At 41.4% G+C, this 26,287-nt stretch overlaps 1 protein-coding gene across 4 annotated transcripts in view; it reads left to right on the plus strand.

Moving 5' to 3' along the window:
• The window catches only part of rab9a (RAB9A, member RAS oncogene family), a 75,323-nt gene that overhangs the window by 41,703 nt on the left and 7,333 nt on the right, over positions 1-26,287 (plus strand). Inside the window, exon 1 of one of the 4 annotated variants that reach the window (XM_073045786.1) lies at positions 14,414-14,532. The exons of 1 other annotated variant lie outside the window; for it this stretch is intronic. The gene's annotated coding sequence lies outside the window, so the exon portion shown is untranslated. Of the gene's footprint in view, positions 1-14,413; positions 14,533-14,561; positions 14,651-26,287 lie in introns of those variants that run through there. 2 more of the 4 variants (XM_073045789.1, XM_073045787.1) reach the window with 2 other exon arrangements.

Here is a 26,287-nt window from a genome sequence, read left to right on the forward strand (position 1 = left end):
TATGCCCCAAGTATAGAGGGAGAGACACTGAAGCAGGTGAACATTTAACTGACTTTTAATAAGAATTGTGCAGAATTAAAGGGGGAAATGCTTGGCCAATAGGGTTGTTAGGGTTTTTGGCTGCAAGATATTGGCGATGAATTACCAATGGATTGCAAGCAGGCTTGGAATTTCTTTTTCATACATGCCACTAAACCAGCATGGCGATCTGTCATATACGGTGTTCCATCTGCTGCACAAGAAATCATGTTCGTGATTGGAATACTTTTATCCTCAATGTACATTTTGAGCTTGTTGTAGATTGATTCTCCTTTGATAGTTGTTCTTCACTTTTTTCATAAACATTTTCATTTTTGATGAACCAAACATATGCCATTAGCACCTGCCACGTTCTCTCGCACAGTTGACTCATCCAGTTGTACCCCAAATTCTGTTTTTTGTAGCTCTGTGCATAATTGATACTCAATATCTTCACTCATTTCATGATTACAATGAGCTACAAAGTTAGTACTCAAAGGAATTGATTTTAAAATACTGGTATACATTTTGAGAACAGTGGTGAACACTTCTGATGCAGCAGGCATTATTAATCTTTCACCAATTGGATGGGATTTTCCACACTTTGCCATCATTTTGGAAATGCCATAAGAAGTAATGAGACTACTATTAAGGTCATTTTTAGCTTTCTTGGTAAATCACTCGAGTGTAATGCTTATCAAATGCTTCTTTTATCTTCCGGAACTGAGTAATACCATAAGTAGCCTTTTCGGAGTGTCTTTTACGGAAGTGTTCCTGCAATCTTAATGGTTTCATGGCATCATTATACAGTACAGTATCTCAAATAAGACACATGGCATCGCTGATCTGATGGGAACGGAGTAAAACCATAGTCCAGGTATGCAACTTTGATTTGACACACTTTCTGTAATTTCTGTTTCTTAGCAGGATTAGAATTCAAGGCTTCACCGCCTTCAGACTCATAGGGATCATGCTGAATGTCTTTATCCACCATTAATGGGGCTAAATTAAAATAAAAAAATAACACAACCTGGGAACGCCTATCAGATGTTGACAATAGCAAGGATTTGACATGGTTGCTCAGGTCTCATGCTTCAAGTTAGGGTTCCACTTACCGCGCCCCTCCCAAAAAATATTGAACACCCCCCTTGACGACTTCTATTTCCCCTAATGCCCCCTTAGGACACATAACAACCGTCTTTGAGGGGACAAAACCGCCCCCATTGAATTACTGGAATATGTGGCCATTAAATGGCATTGTCTATGCCTTCAGGCATTGCATGAGGTTCTCTCGCCAGCATACCTGTTCAAGTCTTCAGATCCTTTTTGATTGCAAACATAGGGGTGAAAATCATCCCTCTTTTCTCATCAGTACAGTAAAATGTTCGCACCGGCCTGAGTACCTCCATCCGGAAGACTTGCAAGTGAGGCATCACTGAAGACAATGAGCCTCAGTGATCAATCTTTTCCAGACTGTTGAAACTTCAGGACTTTTTCAGGTTGAATTTTGTGCACTGTCTTGTTTGCCTCATGTAAAGTTTGTACTGTGGCATTTTTTGCGCTGGATGCCAAGTTTTAGGCATCAAACATGATGTCAGGTCTGCTCTGCCTCGCCACCCATAGAATCTGATTAATCTTTGACCTGAGTTGCTCAGTTTCAGCTTCACTGAGGGGTGCGTCCCGCTGTGTTGCATGTGAGAATTTCATATGGATTGTGTAAAGATTCCTTGTGGAGGAATTTTACTGTTCTGTCAACAGCAAGGTTGTTTATCCCTACAGAACAGAACTTGTCATGTTCCTCACGTCCAATCTGAAAGGCTGGCTTTAGCTGAGCGATAACTGTAATGGCAAAGTTTTATGAACCTTCCCATATGGAGCCCTCTACATGACACTCAAGTACTCCAATCACATGACATTCAGTCTTGCCATTGAAAAGCAGCTATATCCATTTGTGACATCGGTCCACCTGTTTTCAACATTATTTCCTTGACTATTTTTATATACCAGTAGAGTGATGCATTTTTTAGACCATACACACACTTTTTGAGTTTCCACAGTGTTCCTTCACTTTTGGCTTCAGGTGGGGATTGAATATGAATGTCACATGACAGCTCCATTCTCTGTAATAATGCAGATTTTATGTCCACATAATGGGGTTGCCAATGCTTTCGACATATCACTGCAGGAAGTAGTCGGAGAGACTCAGATGCACATGTTGGTGAGTTTTTTTGGAGTTTTTTTACATTCATTTCCTCAAAGCCTCTAGCCAGGCATGCTTTTTGTGTAATTCCTGTCAGGATTTCTTTTGGGGTGCACGTCCATCTTGTAGATACTGTCTTTTTGCCAATGTCTTGCACTTCGCCAAGCACTCCATTATTTCTCCAACTACTGATTTCATCCTGTTTTGCAGATTCCAACAACACTTACTTAGTTACTAAAGCATCTTCATCTTGACATTTCTCATCTAGTCCAGCCTGATCTACACTTGCTTCAATATGACGTCTGTCTACATGTGACATGTCGACTGACCCTGCAGTGCCTGCGATCATGGCTGGTTCTAGGTAATTCAAGCTGTACCAACTCCTGGTTCTCCCAGTGGCTTTGCCTGCTTGTCCTAAGAGTTCAGCATTGTATGAGATAGCAGTGCCTTGGTCTACAAATCTCGCAGTTTGTCCTATTTTAAGACTGCAACTTGTCTTTGCGCTTGTGATGATTTCCATTCAGGCAAGTCTGTTGAGTCCCCAGCCGCACTCTCTTCCGCACTGTCTGTGCCACTGTTGAGCAACTCTGTTGGGTCCTTGGCTGCACTCGCTTCAACCGTTTGTGCAAAGTGACAGTGTGCCAGGTAAAAATGATTTTCATATTGTGTATCATTCTCCATGGAGTTCTGATGGTCTTCAGTTTGTGCTTTATGTAGTTTGGAATGATGCATTCTCACATATGTACCTTCATGTCTCATGAATACCACAATTCCATCCTGACCAATAATAATCCAGGACCTTTCCATTCTGCGTAGTCTGCTCTTCTGTAATACATTTTGCCCCTGTCTCATATTTCTGATCTGCAGGGTGGACCAGTGCCCTCAGGGCTCTTCGAATTCTCTCTGAATGCTGTGCTTCAGTGAAAGTCTTCCTTGATGCATGCAGTGCTGAAATATGTTTCCCAACCCATTAACTCCTTTTAGTGCCCTCCAGAGCAGGTGGTCTGTCAACCAGTACAGAGGGAGGATTAGGATTCCTGCCAAACACCAATTAATATGCTCTATAAACCATGTATGTTGTGCATGATATTCTTCGCCATAAGGGCCCTGGTCCAGGGCTGTGTTCCAATCACAGCTATTGCTTTTCCTTACCTTCAGCATTGTTTCAGTAAGTGTTTGATTGTGTTGCTCCAGAAGTCTGTATGCCACTGCTGTCTTTGTTTCAATGTTTAAAGTTCTCTGCCATGTCTCTGAATTTATCATTATTAAATTCCCCACAATTATCACTGAATACTTTCTGAGGTGGGCCATGCATACTTTCGCAGGAATGGATGAAGTGTTTTACTATCTCTGAGGGTCTCCATGTATTTACAATGCTACCAGCACTGAAACATGTGAACTCATCAATGATGTGGAAATACAGTACCACTCTCCTTGCTCCAGTTCACGTACGTCTGTGGCTACTCGTTCACTGTATTCACTTGCCATTGTATTCAATCGCAGGCTTGGGTTTGAGCTTTCCAAACTTCTGACATGTTTCACAGCTGTCGATTATTTGCTTTAGAATGGAAAAATAATCTCCATCTTTGTTTCCTGAACTCCTGAGCAGTTTCTGAAGTCTATCAATCAAAGCATGTTCAAACTGTTCGTGAAGTTTGAGCAAAGCATTGTATTTCTCATCTGAAGTCATGTTTCATGTGACAGTTAGTTTTTCATTCTCACTTTGATTCCTTGCAATGTCGTTTCATAGAATGTCCAGAACTGGTGAGCTCAAGTGACACTGGCTGTTGAAATATCATTGCTTGACCATTCTCCATATCCAGTACTGTCCTGAAGAAGAAGAAGAAGAAGAAGAAGAAGAAGAAGAAGAAGAAGAAGAAGAAGAAGAAGAAGAAGAAGAAGAAGAGGAAGAGGAAGAGGAAGAAGAAGAAGAAGAAGAAGAAGAAGAAGAAGAAGAAGAAGAAGAAGAAGAAGAAGAAGAAGAAGAAGAAGAAGAAAGCCTTTAACTCCGGGACGCCATTGTGATGGTGTTTTCTTGTAGCAGGCTTTCTTGTTTTTACGAGGCCAAGTTGCTAGCTCGACACTCACCCCAGCACAGATGGAAAGCGTGCAAGGGAGCCTTCACTCCGAAGTCTGGTGCTGATGCCACGACGCCACCAGCCGGCTAGTACCACCCTTGTTTTAATGAAACGTTCACTGGTACCACCTCCATTTCAATGTAATGTTTTGTCTGCCCTATTTTTGCAGGAATTTTCATTCTTTTGGTAGAACGTATAATCTTTCCATCTCCAAACTTGAATGCTTTGTTACTAGGTGTGTCTGTGTTCACCAGTATCTGCGTCTCATTCTGCTTTATTTCACTTAGCTTTCAAGCCATTTTCTCCACACACTGAGCGTGTGCACGCTGAATCAATAACAGCAAATCCTAGAGACTCTATCATCAAAATCCTCAGGTGTCTCTGCAATATTGAGTGATTCCTTTGCAAAAATGTGATATGGCAGTTATCATCTGCAGTTTTGTTGTTTTCTTCAGTTAACCTAACTTGTTAGGTTCTGTGCAGACAGTTTCTTGCCCAGTGGTAAATACCACACATTTCAATCTGCCACACTTGTTTATTGGGTTTGTACCAGGTAGTGGTGCCCTTGTCTGGTTCGTCTGGGATCTTCGCTTTCTATACACTCATTTCTGCTCAGCGAAGTATGCCATTTCCTGACTCAAACTAATTCTGACTGTTGTCTTAGCAGCCTTTTCTCCAAAAATCCTCTTCAGTGCCAATTTCATAGATACAAATGTAAGTTCTGTACAATGCAGCTAATGCTAGCTGTCTGTCTTTTATACACCCAGTATCCAACAATTTAAATGCCAGTACTCTGCCAGGAAGTTCCATTTTGTATTAACGCATGTGACTACTTTTTGTTCAAAGTCAATAATGTAATCAACCATATTTTTAGAATGGTGTCTGTAAATTTTGTGAAAGTCTGAATATGCCTCATAAATCCGATTGTTTCCTTCCTTCGGAAAGGAAAAAACGGAATTCATAGGAGTTCTGTGGATGAGGGTGAGATTCCTGGATGGTATGTTGCCTCCCAGATGTCAGGGGCAGAAACATCTTGGATCGAGTCCACAGCATTCTTAAGTTGAATGGGGAGAAAGTTAAGAGTAATTTTGATTGGTACATGGATGGGAGTGTATGGAGGACTATGGTCCGGGTGCAGGTAGATGGAACTAGGCAAATTAATTGTTCACAATGGACTAGATGGGCCAAAGAGCCTGTTTCTGTGCTGTGGTGTGCTATCAATCTAGGGTATCAGTTTGAAACACCAACATTGTTTCACTATGCTTTTGTACTCTTACACATGTTTTATACCTTGATCAGTTGAAAGAAGAAACTGATCAGTTTCTTCAGCCATGGAAATCCCAGGATCCACACAGCATCGCTTTTACTCCCTTCAAAGTCAATATCAGTCATCACAGCAACTCAAGAAAAATAGAATAGTCATGGGATGGCAATGAAAATACCTATTGCAATATTTAATATATGATAGTACTATCGATGGTACTCAGAGAGTAATAACTTGTGTAATGCGCTGTAAGGATTCACTGCTAATGAGATGGCTTCTCTGTAATGTTCACTGCTGAGGTAATGGTTTCTCTGTAGCAGCAATGTTTGGGTTATGGCTGGAGATAACAGGACAGTGGTATGATTGTTAGCCAATCAGGATTTTGTTGCTCTGTCTTGTGAATCTGGAAGGAGATTTTTTGCGGGCTTTTGGAGGAGAGAAGACACAAATGGAGTGATTTGGTAGATCGCCGGACGGGGTGGACTTGAAGCGAGGGTCCAAAGGGCAGCGACGATCAGAGGAGGTCGATGGTGGCGATCCACTTATCAGTGAACTCCAACTTTGCGCAACAGACTGTTTAATAAGATTGGGCCCTTTTTTCTTTTTTTTCATTTCTTTACTAACTATATAGTCAAAATAAGAATTATAAAACTTAATCGTTTAATCGCATATTGTGTACTGTTTGTTTTTTCAGGATAATGATTTGTAACAGGACACATTGCGCAGCAACCACCCAAACAAGATTTCTTAAGTTTGGCCGGGCCAGGGGTTATCACCCCCTATATTAAGCTGCTAGCCAAAGCAAGAGTTACACTTGTTACAGATAAAATTAAAAAGGAGGAAGTCTTTGGACTGTGGGACAAACACAGAACATAGCTGAAGAAGAGTGAAGTCACCAAACATTCCCATGAGAAATAGAGCTTTGGGTAATTTAAACCATCCCCACACAGGCTGCCTTGAAGCTAATACTATGATTAAAGCACATTTTATAAATTCAACTTAGCCTTTTTTCTAGATCGGTGTCAAAGTTCAAAGTAAACTTATTGTTTAAGTACATATATGTCACCATATATAACCCTCAGATTCATTTTCTTCGGGGCATCAGGATAGCCGCTGGGAGGCTCTGCATAATGGTTACTTATGTTAAACATGGGCTTGTTGTATAGGACAGAAATGCCAGTAGTACATAGCTACTTCAGGCTCAATACGCTGAAAAAAGTTAAGAAATGCACAGCAGTTAAGTGAAATACAAACAGACAACAAAACTAATCTCCCAACAACATTGCAAACTTGCTTTAGTAGTAGAGTCCCATAAAGACCAGCATGGAAGCCACAAAGTCATCCGTTTTCTTGGGTGCTCAGTTACCCAGGAATTGGACTGCAGGAACTCATAGATAATAACTAGGCCAATTTAAATAGTTCTGTCAGATCTAATGAGGTGAATGAAAAAATGCAGACTGCCTTAAGAATTTCTTCACATTCAATACTCCGCACTGTCCTGGAACCGTATGTTCTACATTGTGATGTTCCTCAGCTGTGACTTGGGCATATTGAACCTTCAACTCCCATCTGAGGCATCAATCTGCAAGTTGTGTTTTACTTGTACCATGATCAAATAACTGGATTTATAGCTCATATCTGATGGTACCGTGGTATTTGAGGCAGTATTGTCTCAATTAGGATGGGGGTGATTAGATTATGATTCTGCTTAAAGACACAGTGATGAAGTTAATTGCTTCTAACATGTTATTAATTTCCTAGATATGCATGTTTCTGTATTTTGCAGTTTTGCAAGCAGTTTTGGGCTCCTTAGAAAGGATGTGCCTAAACAGAAGAGGGTTTAATGATTCCTGGATTGAACGGCTGATCATATGAAGAGTGTTTGATGGCTCTGGTCCTGTATTCACTGGAATTGAGAAGAATGAGGAGTGACCTAATTGAAACCTATTGAATGATGAAAGGCCTTGATAGAGTGGATGGTGAGGGGATGTTTCCTATAGTGGGGGTGTCTAAAACTCGAGGACACAGCTTCAGAATAGAGGGGCATCCTTTTAGAATGGAGATGAGCAGAAATTTCTTCAGGAGCCTAATTCAACTCCTGTATCTTGTGGTCTTATGATCTTCTAGGCACACTTGCCTAATGATCAACAATTGACATCATAAAATGGAAAATTTACAAAATGTAAAGAATAAATCAGAAAATGATGAAATAAACAGCAAATTAGTCAGTATCTGGAGAAAGAAGTTATGGATCATGATATTTTCTGTACGTGCCTTGCCGTGGGAACTCAGCATTTTTTACAGAGTTACAATTCCTCAGAAAGGAACTGGAGTGTCCTTGATTTGATTCTGACTTAAGTCCACAGGGATTTGTGGACCGATAGCATTGGTTAGGATGAAAGGAAATATGAGAACACAGACCAGTTCAAAGGTTCAATGTTTCAATTTAATCTCAGATAATGTATACAATATGCAGCCTAGAATCTTCACTCTCCGCAGACATCCGTGAAACAGAAGAAAAACCCCAAAGAATGAATGACAGAAAAATAACTTAAGAACCTCAAACCCCTCTCCCCCTCCCATGCATAAGCAGCAGCAAGCTGAATCTATGTATGTCACAGTCTAATCTGTTCATCTCTGCAATTTCATTTTGGAGCAGTGAGATGAAATATCATGGAGTTCAGCATCTATATAATGAAAGGTACCAGAAAATATTTTTTTCTTAAATTAATTTATTTCAAAATGAAATTTAAATTCAGAGACTGTGCCAAAAATAGTTTTGCCGGATAGAGAGTTTAAGTATTTACAATATGTTGGCCATTGTACTTCCTGTGAGTTCATCAAAAGTACAAAAGTGGATTCTTAACTAAGATATGTATCCTAGTCACGTGAAAGTAAATACAAGCAGTTCCCAGATTAAGCAAAGCTCTGTTCTGGAGAAATGTTTGTAGCCCATTTTGTTTTGTTACATGAACAAAATCAGTTTTGGGGAGAGGATCACAGATCCTGTGACAGAAGCATGAGCAGGCGTGGGAACAGTAATGGCCAGCTGGTCTCACTGACTTAGTAGTGAGTGAGTATGCTTGGCACTCCCAGTTATACTCGGTTTGATGCAGCCCTTGATTGTTGTGGATTGCTGGGGGGTGTGAGGAAGAGAGGAGTGGGGGGATGCTGCAGAGTGTGGTGGAATGACGTGGTGGTGAGAAGAAAATAAACATAGAAAGGTGGAAAATCCCTGTGCACCCCTGGCAAAAATGCCTGAAAACCCACGGCAGCTGGAAAATCCATCCCACAAGTCTCCCAAATATTCATCCATATGCTCAGGATGTCCATCAGTTGGGCATTTGTAAACCAGGAAGACCATGTAAAATGTTTTGCAGCCACTACTGTTGACTTATTTGCTATTTTGGACAATTTCTCTGTTTTAGATATCAAGCACCCTCAAAGTTTTGCTATATATTAGGTTGGATTTGATAGTGATTAAGGCCTCTGTATAAAATCAGAATTTGGATCATTAATAGGAAATGTTGGGAGGGAAACTTAATCACTGAAAGATTTCCACTTGTAGAAATTGAGTACAATGCTTTCTATTGATGAGCTCAATGCCTTCAGTGCTCACTTTGACCATCAAAACATGGAGGAACCATCACAAACTCCCACGACCCCTGATGATCCTGTCATTTCAGTCTCTGAGGATGACATGTGAACAGCCATCAGGAGGGTGAACCCACAAAAAGCATCCGGCCCAGACGGGGTACCTGGCCATGTACCTAAACAACTGTGCTGATCAACTGGCTGGAGTGTTCACTGAGATCTTTAACCACTTGCTTCAGCAATCTGAGGTACCCATCTGCTTCAAGCAGTCTTCAGTTATACCAGTACCTAAGAAGAACTTGGTAACCTTCCTCAATGACTAACAAACAGTAGCACTTACATTTACAGGGATGAAGTGACTTTGAGAAGCTGGTGATGAAACATATCAACTCCTGCTTGAGAAGTGACTTAGATCCACTCCAATTTGCCTACCAGAGCAACTGGTCCACAGCAGATGCCATCTCACTGGCTCTTTACTCAACCCTGGAATGTCTAGGCAGCAAAGATGTATGCACTTTATTGACTATATTTCAGCATTCAGTACCATCATTCCCTCAAAAGTCTTCAATAAGTTTCAAGACCTTGGTCTCAATACCTCCTTGTGCAATTGGATCCTCAATTTACTCACTTGCTGACCCCAGTCAGTTCGGATTGGCAATACCCCCAACAGCACAGTTGCACCACAAGACTGTGTGCTTAGCCCCCTACTCTTCTCATTTTAAACTTATGACTGTGAGGCTAAGCACAGCTCCAATGCCATATTTAAGCTTGCTGGCGATACTACTGTCACTGGCCTTAGTGGTGATGAATCAGCATATAAGAGGCAGATTGAAAATCAGGCTGAGTCGTGCCACAACAGCAGCCTCTTACTCAATGTCAACAAGACCAAGGAGCTGATTATTGACTTCAGGAGGAGAAAACCAAAGGTCTAGGAACCAGTCCACATCAGGGGAACTGGAGGTGGGGAGGTTCAGCAACTTTAAATTCCTCGGTGTTATTACTTCAGAGGAGCTGTCCTGGGCCCAGCACACAAGTGCAGTTGTGATGAAAGCATTGCAGTGCCTCTACTTCCTTAGAAGTTTGCGAAGATTTGGCATAACATTTAAAACTGACAAATTTCTATAGATGTGTGATGTAGACTATATTGACTGGCTGCAACACAGCTTGGCATGGAAATACCAATGCTCTTGAATGGACAATCCTATGGATACGGCCCAGTCCATCAAAGCCTTCCCCACCATTGAGCACATCTACACAAAATGTTGTGGCAAGAAAGCAGCATCCATCACCAGGGGCCTCCACCACCCATGTCATGCTCTTATCTTGCAGCTACCATAAGGAAGGAAGTACAGGAGCCTCAGGACTCACACTACGAGGTTCAGGAACAGTTACTGCCCCTCAGCCATAAGGTACTTGAACCAAAGGATGTAACCTCACTGAATCTCTCTTCATCATTGAAATGTTCCTACAACCTATGGACTCACTTTCAGAACTCTTCATCTCATGTTCTTGATATCTACTGCTTATTTATTTATTATTATTTCTTTAGTTTAGCATTTGCACAGTTTGTGTCTTCCGCACACTGGTTGAATGCCCATTTTGGTGCAGTCTTTCATTGATTCTATTATGGTTATTATTCTATTTTGGATTTATTTATTATGCCTGCAAGAAAATGAATCTTAGGGTTGTGTTTGCTGGCATATATGTACTTCGCTAATAAATTTACTTTGAACTTTGAGTAGATTGGTCTAGTTAGCAAGCATGTAACAGACTAAAGGGGATTGGGAAGTATTCTGTCAGAGGTATTTAAAATCATGGTGGGTACGGACAGAATAAATGTGAATAGATGGTGGGTGGCACAGTGGTGCACCTTGTAGAGATGCTGCCTCACGGTTCCAGTGACCAGGATTCGATCCTGATCTCTGATACTGTCTGTGTGGTGTTTGCATGTTCTTCCTGTGACCATGTGGAGTTGTTCTTGGTGCTCCAGTTGCCTCCCACATCCCAAAGATATCTGGTAGTGTGGAGAAAATAAAAATGGTATAAAAATGCTGTAAAAATTAGTATCTGATGGTCAGTGAGGATTTAGTATGCCAAAGAGACTGTTTCTGTGGTGTACCTCTATAAGAGAAATTGTTCCCATTGGTAGAGAGCTCAAGGACCAGGAAATATAGAATAGAAAGTAATACACACAATATGCTGGAGGAACTCAGCAGGTTTGGTAGCATCAATGGAAATAGACAGTTGACGTTTCAGACCAAGACCCTTCTTCAGGACAGAGAAGGAAAGGTGAAGGTGCCAAAATAAAATGGTGGGGGTAGGGGTAGGAGACTAGCTGGAAGGTGATAGGTGAAGCCAGGTGGGTGAGAAAGGTTAATGGCTGGAGAAGGAATCTGATAGGAGAGGACAGTGGACCATGGGAGAAAGGGAAGGAGAAGAGGACCCAGAGAGAAGTGATGGGCAGATAAGAAGTGGTAAAAAGTGAGAGTAGGGAATTAGAGGAAGAGGAAAGGGGGAATTTTCTTTTAACTGAAAGGAGAAATTGATATTCATGCCATCAGGTTGGAGTACAACCAGGTGGACTATAAGGTGTTGTTCCTCCACCTATATAGAATAGAAAATGATTGACAGGAATCAAGAAGTGACATTCAGAAATTTCATTTGCCTAGTGAATGGTTAGGATCAAGAGTGCCATCAAGGGCAGTTCTAATACTCAGAAAGAAGATGGAGATGTAGCTGAAAGTAAAAACGGATTTTGGACTAAAACAGCTGAAGAAGACTTGTTTTTACACTGAGCCAGTTCATATTTGTTTGGTCAAATGCCCAAGATCTTAAGGCACAAACTAACGGAGATGGGAGTAGACTCTCACATGGTGGATTGGATAGTGGACTACTTGACAGATAGACCTCAGTATGTGCGGTTGGGAGACTGTAGGTCTGACACGGTGGTCAGCAGCACGGGAGCGCCACAGGGGACCGTGCTCTCTCCGGTCCTGTTCACCCTGTACACATCAGACTTCCAATATAACTCGGAGTCCTGCCATGTGCAGAAGTTCGCTGATGACACGGCCATAGTGGGGTGTGTCAGGAATGGACAGGAGGAAGAGTATAGGAAACTGATACAGGACTTTGTGATATGGTGCAACTCAAACTACCTGCGTCTCAATATCACCAAGACCAAGGAGATGGTGGTGGATTTTAGGAGATCTAGGCCTCATATGGAGCCAGTGATCATTAATGGAGAATGTGTGGAGCAGGTTAAGACCTACAAGTATCTGGGAGTACAGTTAGACAAGAAGCTAGACTGGACTGCCAACACAGATGCCTTGTGCAGGAAGGCACAGAGTCGACTGTACTTCCTTAGAAGGTTGGCGTCATTCAATGTCTGTAGTGAGATGCTGAAGATGTTCTATAGGTCAGTTGTGGAGAGCGCCCTCTTCTTTGTGGTGGCGTGTTGGGGAGGCAGCATTAAGAAGAGGGACGCCTCACGTCTTAATAAGCTGGTGAGGAAGGCGGGCTCTGTCGTGGGCAAAGTACTGGAGAGTATAACATCGGTAGCAGAGCGAAGGGTGCTGAGTAGGCTACGGTCTATTATAGAAAACCCTGAACATCCTCTACATAGCACCATCCAGAGACAGAGAAGCAGTTTCAGCGACAGGTTGCTATCGATGCAATGCTCCTCAGACAGGATGAAGAGATCAATACTCCCCAATGCCATTCGGCTTTACAATTCAACCGCCAGGAGTAAGATATGTTAAAGTGCCGGGGTTAGGACTCAATGTATTTAAGTAAACTACTTAAGAACTTTTTAAAAGCTATTATTAATGCTTTTTGAGAGGGTGATTTTAGATGCATATCATATTTTTACTGAGTTAAGTATTGTATGTAATTAGTTTTGCTACAATAAGTGTATGGGACATTGGAAAAAATGTTGAATTTCCCCATGGGGATGAATAAAGTATCTATCTATCTATCTATTCTATGTTGTAGAGAACCTCTGGCTGTCAACAGTTAGTCATGGACAACCTTGGTCTGACACAAACTAGTACTCAGTTATTGGTACATGTGACCTTCCACTCTGCCAATGGACTTGCTATGAGCCCATCAGTGAAGGGCTAATGTTTTGCTCCTAAATACAATTTTTCTGTCAGAGCTTGGTAAGTGTCTCCGGCATTGAAAAGCTGCAGGAAGCCCGGGTGGACAACTAGCTTTCATACACTGGACACAGACTACAAAAGGTATCTGGACTAAACCAAGAGGCATGGGAAATGCAAAACTGGCCAATAGAGACTAGAGTTGTCACTTCCAGTCAAGTTGGACAGACAAGACAGACATACTTTATTGATCCCGAGGGAAATTGGGTTTTGTTACAGTCGCACTAACCAAGAATAGTGTAGAAATATAAAACCATAACTAATTAAATAATAATAAGTAAATAATGCCAAGTGGAAATTAGTCCAGAACCAGCCTATTGGCTCAGGGTGTCTGACACTCCGAGGGAGGAGTTGTAAAGTTTGATGGCCACAGGTAGGAATGACTTACTATGACGCTCAGTGTTGCATCTCGGTGGAATGAGTTTCTGGCTGAACGTACTCCTGTGCCTAACCAGTACATTATGGAGTGGATGGGAGACATTGTCCAAGATGGCATGCAACTTGGACAGCATCCTCCTTTCAGACACCACCATCAGAGAGTCCAGTTCCACCCCCACAACATCACTGGCCTTACGAATGAGTTTGTTGATTCTGTTGATGTCTGCTACCATCAGCCTGCTGCCCCAGCACACAACAGCGAACATGATAGCACTGGCCACCACAGACTCGTAGAACATCCTCAGCGTCATCCAGCAGAAGAGGTGACCTGCTTTTATAGTATACCATTAGTGTACACTTTTAGTATATCAATGTCCAGATCACTACCTGTCCCAAAGACATAAAAGATACTGTAGATGTTTGGAAAGCTGTTAATCAGTTCTAACGAAGGGTCTTGGCCAGAAATGTTGACTGTTTATTTCCCTCCGGCATTTTGTGTGCATTGCACCCTGAGGGGGCTAGCAGGCCATTTCTGCTGTACCCAATCTGGAACACTGGTCCGCAAGAGCTTCCTGAACTGTCAGGAGAATTCGGCGTTCTCAAATTTTACCCACGGCTTCCAGCATCTGCAGTATTTTAGCGGTGCCCCCCACACATGGCGGTCGGGCGCTTTCCACGTGACTCGCCGGATCCCCTTCAGCGCGTGACCATCAGCTGAAAGGCATCTGATAGTGGGACGCCCTACCCGCTTCGCCGCAGTCACGTCACATCCGGTGCCTGGGCCGGCGCACTGGCTGGATGCGTCGCTGGGCGAGTGGGTGTCTGGAGCGGAGGGGCGGTCGGGCGGTAAGTGCGGCGAGAGGCCGAGGCCTCCTCTCTGGCAGCGGGGGCAGGGGAGACAAGTCTCGGCCCGTGCAAAGCTGGCCGGCTAGCAGAAGGAGCGGCTGTTGATCTCCGGCGCACGGTATACCCAGTGGTTCCCATGTCAGCAGCCTGCCACCACTCCCTAGTGCACTGACACTCCGGCTCTGCAGTGATGTTCCCCACCCGAGCGTATGTGCCGGCGCTCTTGCTTTTCGCTGTCTTGTTGCATTCAGCTCTGCAGCTGTTAAGTAACGCTGAACCTCTCACCCCGCTCCCCAGCGATTAGTGACATCGGCGGTAGTGGTTCAACAAGCGCTAAAAGTGAGGTAAAAAAGCAGATGACGCTACAAAATGCTGCGGGGGTTCGAAATAATTTGGATAGTGTCTGTGGGAGAAGTCAGATCTGACTCCATTCTTCAAAAAAGTTAAAATCTGTAGGTTGAAGTAGTTGTCAAAAGGAACCTAGACTTCAACCATTCTCTGGAAAGAGGGACTTGTCAGTGATTGAAGATAAGGTATAGTTTGGAATTTGGGGTGGAAAGAAGAAAAAAGTCAGCACAGAGCTGTGGGCTTAATGCAATCCCAAGGTGATAGTGAGAAACTTTGTGAGGCTTGTTGAGTGGTAGGCTGGTGGAGTGACAGACAACGATGTTAAAGAGTTGGGAAGTGCTTAAGAGGCTATCAATAGCAAAGGGGGAGCAGTGTGTGATGTGTACTGGTGAGGATATTCTGCAGAATTGGTGGTTTGAACCATTAAGCTGATGAGTTGCTTACCGCCATAAATCAAATTTCAAGTTATAGACAGGATATCACTGGAATGAATTGTGGCCTTGATACTTCAAATCATTGTCTCTCGATTGCTGATGAAACCAGAATGATCACAGTGAAATATTTTAAGTGGTTAAAATATCTTATGACACTAACTTTTTAAAAAGGAGATTTTTAAGTTGCCTGCAAGTTGATAGGAATCACAGGTATTTGGAGAAAAATTGTATTACTTGTCTTGAGAGTGCAGGTTCCGTCAAAGATTGTTGGGTGCAGGTAAAGTAGTGCGGGGAGCAAGAGTCAAAATGGAGATAGAAAATTCTGCAGATGCTGAAAATGTTGAGCAACATACAAAAAACTGGAGGAGCTCAACAGGTCTAACGGCATCTATGGAAAGAAATAAGCAGTTGAAGTTTCGGGCTGAGACCCATCAGGATTAGTACCTGTTGAGTTCCTCCAGCTTCTTGGTGTGTAGTGGCAAAAGTCACAACTCAGGCTCGAGAGGCGAAATGAATTTCATGTTGGTTTAACAGACAATTTGGTAAATTTGTGGAGGAATTCAGCATTAAAATGTGTTTAGGAAGGCAGGAAGTTGTGAAGTTGAGATACTGAGGTCACTAGTTCAACCAGCCTTCCTAGCTTAGTTTTGGTGGCCAGTTATAGTAAAAAAAAACTTTTGACACTTCCAAGTGTTCATTGCACCCACCATTCCTTAAGACACTTGTCTTCTGCCACGTTTTCCTGCCACTCACAGGCTTGACTAGCTTTCTCAAATATCGGCCTTGGACTGTATAAAACAGCCCCACGATATGACTGATTTCAGAATTAACTATAGCTTTCTTTTCCTGACTTCATTTTTTTCACTGTCCTTCTCTATTAATTTCTCTACAAAAACTTGAGTCTTTTCTCTATCTACTTAACTCTTCCTTTCTCTAACATTAAAGCTCTCGTTGATGATGTAATTTCTGCAGTTTTTTTTTAAGAACTGCTTATGAGGCAACTGATCAGTCCTGACTTAAACCTTAAAATAACTGCAAATACACCATCTGACTAATTCTACTTGCCTCTTTTTTGGATGATATTATCAGTTAGAAATAAGTATTTTTCAGTGCATATTGGTAATTTTAAGCTGAATTCTTAGACCTGATTTTAGAGCATTCCTTCCTGTTAAAATTATATGGAAATTTGATCTAAATCCCTTTGGGTGGGAAGGAATCAAATTTAAACATTTCCTTTTTGCTTTCTGTTCGGGTAAATTTCTTAACTTTGGTTAAAATAATGTATTGGAAATGAGGATTAGCTGAGACCAGGTGTTAAAAAAAATTCTCCTATCTATCATTTCACATTTCCCCCTCCCCCCACTACTTTCAAATCTCTTAGTATCTCTCCTTTCAGTTAGTCCTGACGAAGGGTCTCGGCCTGAAACGTCAACAGTGCTTCTCCCTATAGATGCTTTCTGGCCTGCTGTGTTCCACCAGCATTTTGTGTGTGTTGTTTGAATTTCCAGCATCTGCAGATTTCCTCATGTTTGCTGTTAAAAAAAATTGTTTTCATTTTAGTATCATGCATTCTGTCCTTAAACCTCAATTATAGTATGGTATTTTTAATTAATTTGAAAGGATTCATTTAAGTAGTTTTGCGCTATAAATTGAGGGGTCAGGGAAAGGAAGGAATGAAAGGTTTCTTTTAAATAGTATTTTTAAATAACATTAAAGTGATCCATTAACTCAGTAGATCACATTTTTATTTAAAATCGGGGTAACATTTGTGACGGAGACAAAAATAGTAGATGTAAATAAGCAATTGATCTGAAGAATCAAAGCAGAAAGTGTTGAAGTTGAGACAGTGCAACAGTAATGTGATTAAAAGACCAGTTGTCACAAAATGCCAGAATGGGAATTTTAAACTTAAGGTAGACATTGACAGTAAGATGGATTTAAAGATGCTTGCAGTCAAAAGATTTGTGTGCATAGTTTCTATTTTGTGATTGCGACATTCACTCCTGGTAACGTGATCATGGATAATTGCATGAAATGAGTTGGAATGGTTTGTTTGATTTAATTCCTCTTCCTGTATGATAATACCTCGTGCTCGAAGGCTCTCTGTTTCTTGCCTTTGTGTTCTAAAGATGCACTATTATGTAGCTGTGTTTCATGTGATTATGTCAAGCTTATTCCTTGTCAGGTAGATTGTTTCTCATTTTCCCACTCTTTGGCTGAGAATATGAATGTTGCATCATTTGTTTTGTATTCAAGAGTATTAGGTTGCTTGGGCGCATCTAGCATTTTAAAATGAGACTTGGGAAAATTCGAGGTACAATGCAGAGCACTTATAACCAAGATCAAATGAACATTCTTAGCCTAAATAAATGTGAGTTAAGTACAAAAGGCATACACTCAAAGTGGCAACTTTAAATGGTACACCTGTACGTTAATGAAAATGTCTGATCTGCTAATCATGTGGCAGCAACTCAGTGCATAAAAGTATGCAGACATGGTCAAATGATTCTGTTGATCAGAGCAAACAGAAGTGGGTGGGGGGAATGTGATCTAAATGATTTGGTCCATGGAATGATTGATGGTGCCAGATAGGGTAGTTTGAGTATCTCAGAAACTGCTGATCTTCTGGGATTTTCAACACAACATACTCTAGAGTTCACAGAGGACCATGCAAAAAAAATCCAGTGTGTGGCAGAATGCCTTGTTAATGAGGGGTTATAGGAAAATGGCCAGACTGGTTCAAACTGACAGGAAGGTGACAGTAGTTCAAATAACTACACATTGTAACAGTGGTGTACAGAAGAGCAGCTTGGAATGAGCAGCATGTTGAACCTTGAAGTCAAAGGCTACAGTAGACAACACTGGGTACCACTCCTGTACCTAAAAGTGGCTACTGAGTGTACACGGAGAAAACATGAAAAAACTCCTGTAAGAGAGTTTTACTGAAATGAATATGTTGAAAATAATACATGCAAATACAGAGATCTGAAGAGTGACAAGACCTGTGGACTGAGATGGTTCTTAAAGAAAGTCTAAAAGGGCATCCAGATATAGTTAAAACTAAAGGGAAAATGAAAATTTTGTAAAGTAAGGCAATTATAAGAAAATATTCTGATCACTTCAAATTATTGATGAGGAAAAACTAATGTATCCTGCTAAAGGTAAAGTAAGATTGATAATGGGATTAAAACAAACAGGAATTGTATTTGATTGCTGAAATGTATAGGGAAGAGTTTGAGAAGTTGTAGGATCTGTTAAGAGGAAGACAAAGGGTGTTATGTTAATTGAACAGGCAAATTTGGTGCTTAGATTCAAAGTCTCAGAAAAATGTGATATTTTAATAATTAACATCGGCTATAGAAACACAAAAGCTACAGCACAATACAGCCCCTTCTGCCCACAATGCTGTGCCAAACATGTACTTTAGAAATTACCTAGGGTTACCCAAAGCCCTCTATTTTCTAAGCTCCATGTACCTATCCAGGAGTCTCTTAAAAGACCATATCGTATCCACCTCCACCACTGTCACTGGCAGTCCATTCCATCACTCACCACTCTGTGTCAAAAAAACCCAACACAAACACACTTACCCCAACATCTCCTCTGTACCTACTTCCAGGACCTTAAAACTGTGCCCTCTCGTGATAACCATTTCAGCCCTGGGGGGAAAGCCTCTGACTATCCACACGATAAATTCCTCTCATTATCTTGTACACCTCTATCAAGTTACCTCTCATTCTCCATTGCTCCAAGGAGAAAAGGCCAAGTTCGCTCAACCTATTCTCGTAAGGCATGCTCCCCAATCCAGGCAGCATCCTTGTAAATCTCCTCTGCACCCTTACTGTGGTTTCTACATCCTGAACTGAGGCAACCAGAACTGAGCACAGTACTCCAAGTGGGGTCTGACCAGGGTTCTATATAGAGCAACATTACCTCTTGGCTCTCAAACTCAATCCCATGCTTGATGAAGGCCAATGCACCATATGCCTTCTTAAATACAGAGTCGACCTACACAGCAGCTTTGAATGTCTTATGGACTCTGACCCAAGGTCTCTGATCATCCACACTGCCAAGAGACTTACCATTAGTACTATATTCTGCCATCATGTTTGACCTACCAAAATGAACCACCTCATGCTGATCTGGGTTGAACTCCATTTGCCACTTCTCAGCCAAGTTTTGCATCTTCTCGATGTCCTGCTGTAACTTCTGACAGCCCTCCACACTATCCACAACACCTCCAACCCTTGTGTCATCAGCAAATTGACTAACCCATCCCACCACTTCCTCATCCAGGTCATTTATTAAAATCACAAAGAGAAGGGGTCCCAGAACAGATCCCTGAGGCACACCACTGATCACCAACTTCCATGCAGAATATGACCTGTCTACAACTGCTCTTTGCCTTCTGTAGGCAAGCTATTTCTGGATTCAGAAAGTAAGGTCCCCTTGGTTCCCATGCCTCATTTTTCAATAAACCTTGCATGGGGTACCTTATCAAATGTCTTGCTGAAATCCATACACAGTATGAAATCCATACTGCTTTACCTTCATCAATGTGTAAAATTACATCCTCAAAAAATTCAATTAATCTCGTAAGGCATGACCTGCCTTTAACAAAGCCATGCTGACTATTCTTAATTATATTATGTCTCTCCAAATGTTCATAAATCCTGCCTCTCAGGATCTTTGCCATCAACTTAGCAGCCACTGAAGTAAGACTCACTGGTCGAAAATTTCCAAGGCTATCTCTACTCCCTTTCTTGAATAAGGGAACAACATCAGCTATGAAGGACAGACTTGAGAGTCTGTATCAATAGAAAGTCATAGAGTAATGCAAACCTGACTAAGCAGCTGATGTAGACTAAGAATATACCAAGACTATTGTGTAAATTATCAAAAGTTGCAAAAGGTATTTGACTACAGTCTGCATGAAAGGCTTGGTTGAAATGCAATTTAAGTGTATTTAAAGTGAATCCTGGGAATGAACAAGAATCTGGTTTAGTAGCAGAAAATTAGTACTCATTCAAGACTAGGTTTGAAATAAACACCTTAAGATATAGAGCAGAATTAGGCCTTTTGGCCCATTAAGTCTGCTCTGCCATTTCATCGTGGCTGATTCAATTTTCCCCTCAGCCCCAATCTCCTGCCTTCTCCCTGTATCCCTTTGTGCCCCAACCAATCAAGAACCTATCAACCACTGCTTTAAATATACATAAAGATTTGGCCTCCACAGATTCCCCACTCTCTGGCTAAAGAAATTCCTCATCTCCATTCTAAAAGGATGCCCCTCTATTCTGAAGCTGTGTCCTCTGGTCTTAGAGACTTCCATCATAGGAATCATCCTCTCCATGTCCACTCTGAAACCTATCGAATGGTAAAAGGCCTTGACAATGAGGTCAGCCTCCATTCTTCTAAATTCGAGTGAATACAGGCCCAGAGCCACCAAACACTCTTCATATGACGAACCATTCAATCCTGGAATAATTTTCATGAGCCTCCTTTGAACTCTCTCCATTTATAGCACATCCTTTCTAAGATAAGGAGCCCAAAACTACTCCCAATACTCTCCAAGTGAGGCCTCACCAGTGGTTTATAAATTATCAATATTACATCCTCGCTTTTATATTCTAGTCGTTTTGAAATGAATGCCAGCATCACATTTCTTTTCCTCACTACTGACTCAACCTGCAAATTAACCTTTAGGCAATCCTGCACAAACAAGGACTCCCAAGAACTTATGCACCTCTGTTTTTTTTTTTGAATTTTCCCTCCATTTAGACTTCCTGACATTGTATTCCATTTGCCAGTACTTTGTCCATTTTCCTAATCTGTCTTAAGTCCTTTTCTAGCCTCTCTACTTCCTCAAAGCTACCTGCCCTTCTGTTTATCTTCATATCATCCGCAAACTTCGCAACAAAGCCATCAATTCCATCATCCAAATAACATAAAAAGAATCTGGCCCAACACAGAACCCTGTGGAGCACCACGAGTCACCAGCAGCCAACTAGAAGAGGTTCCCTTTATTCGCACTCTTTGCCTCCTGCCAAACAGCCACAGCTTTTTTCCATTCTAGAATCTTTCCTGTAATACCATGGGCTCGTAGCTTGTTAAGCAGCCTCATGTGGCACCTTGTCAATGGCCTTCTGAAAATTCAAGTACACAACATCAACCAATGCTTTGTCTATTCTGCTTGTTATTTCTTAAATGAATTCTAACAAAATGTGCCTATTCTTACCGTACTGGCACGTGGCACAAGCAACAATCCAGTGATTACTACCTTTCTACTGAGCTCCCTAAAATCTCTCTTCAGTAGTTTAGGGAGAAATCACCCAGAAGCCAACATTAGACAAGAGTATGTGGCTAAATTAATGGCATGCAGTGCCAAGATTTTGTCCATTGTAAGAATGGTGAAGCAAAGTCTCAGTGCACTCAGAGTTGTTGATGTAAAGATGGATGTTGAAGGAAACAGATTAAAGTTCTTGATGTTTAATGCATTCGAGCCAATACTGGAATGAGGAGATTAAAATGCTGCAAGGCAGGGCCATGTGCTCCAGGGCTTTATGTTTGACTTCTACTTATCTGAATTTTTCCCTCACTTGTTTACAAGGTAAAAGCTAAAGTACTGGAGGCAATGCACTTATGAGCCTGGGGCTGTGCATTTTGAACAACAAATTTTGTAAAATATTGATCTTTTCTCCTGTATATGAGCAGTGATGAAATGCACGGGCAAGATAAAATCAGAATATTAAATGTTAAAATTGAGATCATGATGAAGGGGTAGAGATTATGAAGGAGGGGAAAACTCAAAAGAAATTAAAATATAATTTTGCACTGGAAAGCTTCTTACGAACCTGTTTTTGGTATGATGTATACATAGACTTTAATAAAGCTTTTCATACCGTCCTTCATGATTGATTGATCCAGTAGACATGGGCACATGACATCCATGGTGACACAGTAGATTGTTTTCAAAATTGGCAGAGTGATTAGAGTGTAGTAGAAGCCTGTGATCAGAGGTGTTCACAAAAATCAGTTGCCGGGGCCTCTGTTCATATATAAATGACATGGGTAAAAATGTCAATGGGCCTCAATGATTAGCAAGTTTGCAGACGATGCAAGAATTGGTAATGGTATGTATAGTGAGGCATGTAGTCAGAGGATACAGTAGGGTATTGACTGGTTGGAAATATGGGCAGAGAAATGGTAGTTTGAAGTATCCTAACAAGTGTGAGGTGTTGCACTTTAGGAGGTCAAGGGTAAAAAACATACAACAAATGGCAGGGACCTTATGAACATTGACTTATGAAGGGGTCTTGGGTGCAAGTCCATGGCTGCTTGTAAACAAGCAGTTAGGGTGGTAAAGGGGAATGGCACACCTGCCTTCACTGATCAGGGTATTGAAAATAAAAGTTCAAAAGTCATGTTGCAGCTGTACAAAACTGTGGTTTAGCAACATTTGGATCGTGTGCTGTTTTGGTCACTGCATTATAATGGAGGCTTTGGAAAGTGTGCAGAAGAGCGTTGCCTAGTTTGAAAAGAACTGGCAAGAAGGAGAGGTTCTCCAGAGTTTTCAAGGCTGAGTGGTGACCTGATAAAAGTATACGAAATTATAAGAGGTGTAGATGGTCTTTTTCATGGTGGAAATGTCAAATATTAGTCTTTACAACTTTGAAGAGTAAAGTTTAAAAATTTACAAGGTATTTTTTGTACAGTGGTGGGTGACAGAGAAATGGTGAAAGTACATATGAAAGAATGTTTAAAAGGCATTTAGACATGCACCTGACAAGGCAGGGAATTGAGGGATATCGACCATGTGTAGTTTAAATTACCATTGCGGTTGACACAGGCATCATCGGACAAAAGGCCTGTTCCTGTATTGTACTGTTCCATGTTCTGGACAGATGAAGGAGTTAAGATTGTTAAATGGCATCCATCTGTAAATATCTTGTCTGGGAACACTATCTGCAATACAAATTCAGATGTTTCCCAGTTGCTGCAAGACAAGCTGTGTGCTGACTGAATTGTCTGAACATTTATTAAAATGTACAACGTTTCCCTTCATGGTTCCTTTGTGGGAATTTGGCTGTGAAGATAGGAAAGATTGCATTTTAGATAGTAGATTTCTTTCATTTTTGCTATCTAGCCTTCAAGTCTATGCTTTAAAATAATCACTTAATACCTTTTGTTCAGATTCAATAGGAAAATCAGTTTTCTTTTTGGAGGGAAGTGGAATCATTTGTGGATTGTTGGCAGTTGAAGATGTTTTGAAATGCTTTCATTACACCTTCAGCTGCACTTGTTCCATATTTCTGTTCACCACAAAATAACAGAATCCGTAAGATCAAGCTTCACAGTAATCTGGGATCTGAAGTAAAGTTGCAGAGGATGAGGTAATTGAACACTTTGAAAAGAAGTTCAAGTTTGTCGTTCATCTGTATATATGTGTACTGCCAAATGAAACAATGTTTCTCTGGATCAAGGTGCACAACACAGTACAGTGTTGGGGAGGAAGCATTAAGAAGAGGGACGCCTCACGTCTTAATAAGCTGGTAAGGAAGGCGAGCTCTGTCGTGGGCAAAGTACTGGAGAGTTTAACATCGGTAGCTGAGCGAAGGGCGCTGAGTAGGCTACGGTCAATTATGGAAAACTCTGAACATCCTCTACATAGCACCATCCAGAGACAGAGAAGCAGTTTCAGCGACAGGTTACTATCGATGCAATGCTCCTCAGACAGGATGAAGAGGTCAATACTCCCCAATGCCATTAGGCTTTACAATTCTACCGCCAGGACTTAAGAACTTTTTAAAAGCTATTATTAATGCTTTTTGAGATAGTGATTTAGATGCATATCATATTTTTTACTGAGTTAAGTATTGTATGTAATTAGTTTTGCTACAACAAGTGTATGGGACATTGGAAAAAAAGTTGAATTTCCCCATGGGGATGAATAAAGTATCTATCTATCTATCTATCTATATAACTCGCACACAACACAAAGTAACATTGCCAGAAACAAATTAAATAAAATAGATTCCAGCAGATTGTTATTTAGCATAAGGTTCGTTTAGGATGCAAGCTACAAGTTGCACTTGGTACGTGATGAGACCAGGATGATGACGGAGAGCCTGGGGGGAGAAAAGCTGTTTCTCATCCTTACAGTCCTTTTCCTAATGCCGCGGTACCTCCTGCCAGATGGTGGTGGGAGGTGGGGGGGGGGGGGGGGGGTCGGAGGGAAGAGATTGTTGGATGGTTGGGAAGGATCCTTGACAATGCTAAAAGCTCAGCGTACACAACGCTCCTGATAAGTATCTCAGATGGTTCGTCGAGAGACCTCGCTGATCCTCTCAGCAGTCCTTGTGATTCTTTGTAGGGTCTTGGGTCAGAGGCCGTACAATTTCTGTACCAGATAGTAATGCAACTGGTCATGACACGCTCGATGGTACTTATCTAAAAATTGATTAGAACGGGGGATGGGGGGTGGTCCCTCACTCACCTCAATCTCCTCAAGAAAGATGTGGCTTCCTGACTAAAAAGGAACCATGTTATGTGCACTCCCAGAAACCTGGTGCTCCTAACTCTATATAAGAGGAGCTGTTTATGTGCAGTGAGGAGTAGCCAGGCTGCACTTTGCTGAAGTCTACAATCATCTCTTTGTTCTTGTTCACATTGAGACTCAAGTTTTTGTGCTCACTCCATTCTGCAAGCTGCCCTACTCCTTCTCTGAATGCTTTCATCATCATTGATTAGACAACTACTGTTGTGTCATCTGCAAACTTGATTCAGTTTGAGCTGAATCTAGCCCTACAGTTACAGCTTCAGTGTCTGGCTGATGCATTCTGGCTAAAATTAAGTAATTCAGTTGGGTTTAATTTCAAAAATGAATATGACGTAAGTGCATTTGAAATGTTTTATGCCTTTTAATAGGAGCACACAGTCCATTTCCACATTCAGCAAGAAAATTGTTTATTCTAAACAACATATTTCCCTGGATGCTTCAATGCGCACGATAATAGATCTGTCTTGGAATTAAATGCAGGATGCTTTTAGTCCTATACATTTTGAAAGTTGTCAAATTGTCAATGTGCAACTGAACTCAATTCCCACCCTGTAATCCTCAAATGTTTGAAAAGGTAGAACCATTACTACAGTTGTCTGCCACACTATTTCACTCTCGAGTCTTTTGTGCTCTTGTGTTGAAACATAACACTGACCTCTTCCTTACTTTATTAAAGTACCTTGATCTACTGGAAACTGGATTTAATTGGTTCTGCCAGCGTGAACACTGCAGTTTAAGAATTTCATTGAATGTTTGAATGAATGTTTCTCTATGGTAGTACCTCGTATTGATATTTTAGTACTGACAATTTCTATATGACTGTCTGTACAGCTATCTGCAATAAGATTTTTTTTAAACTGAAAATTGATGTTTCCACCAGAAAACTAAAGTTTTCTGCCTTTTGCAGCCGGATCCTGGACTTCCTGTCAGATTGCCGGCAGGTTATCCCTCACCTCTGTCCCTCTGACCCTCAACACAGATGCTCCTCAGGGCTATGGCTTAAGCCCCTTCCTTTACTTTCTGTTTACCCATGATTTCTGTTGCCAACCACAGCTCCAATCTGCTAATTAAGTTTACTGATGATACTACATTGATTGGCCTTGTCTCAAATAATAACAACGCAGTCTACAGAGAAGAAGTCATCACCCTGACAGTGGTGTCAAAAAACCTCTCCTTCAATGCAGCAAGAACAAAGGAGCCGTTTGTGGACTACAGGAGGAATGGAGACAGGCTGACCTCTATTCACATCAATGGATCTGGGGTTGAGAGGGTGAACAACTTTAAGTTCCTTGGTGTAAATGTCACCGAGGATCTTGTGGTTTGTACATACCAGCTGTGTGGTTTTTAATAAAAAGCATACAGTGCCTCTTTCACCTCAGACGGTTGAAAAAGTTTGGTATGAGTCCCCAAATCC

Source organism: Hemitrygon akajei, chromosome 5 (assembly GCF_048418815.1).
Source record: "Hemitrygon akajei chromosome 5, sHemAka1.3, whole genome shotgun sequence".
Taxonomy (NCBI): domain Eukaryota; kingdom Metazoa; phylum Chordata; class Chondrichthyes; order Myliobatiformes; family Dasyatidae; genus Hemitrygon; species Hemitrygon akajei.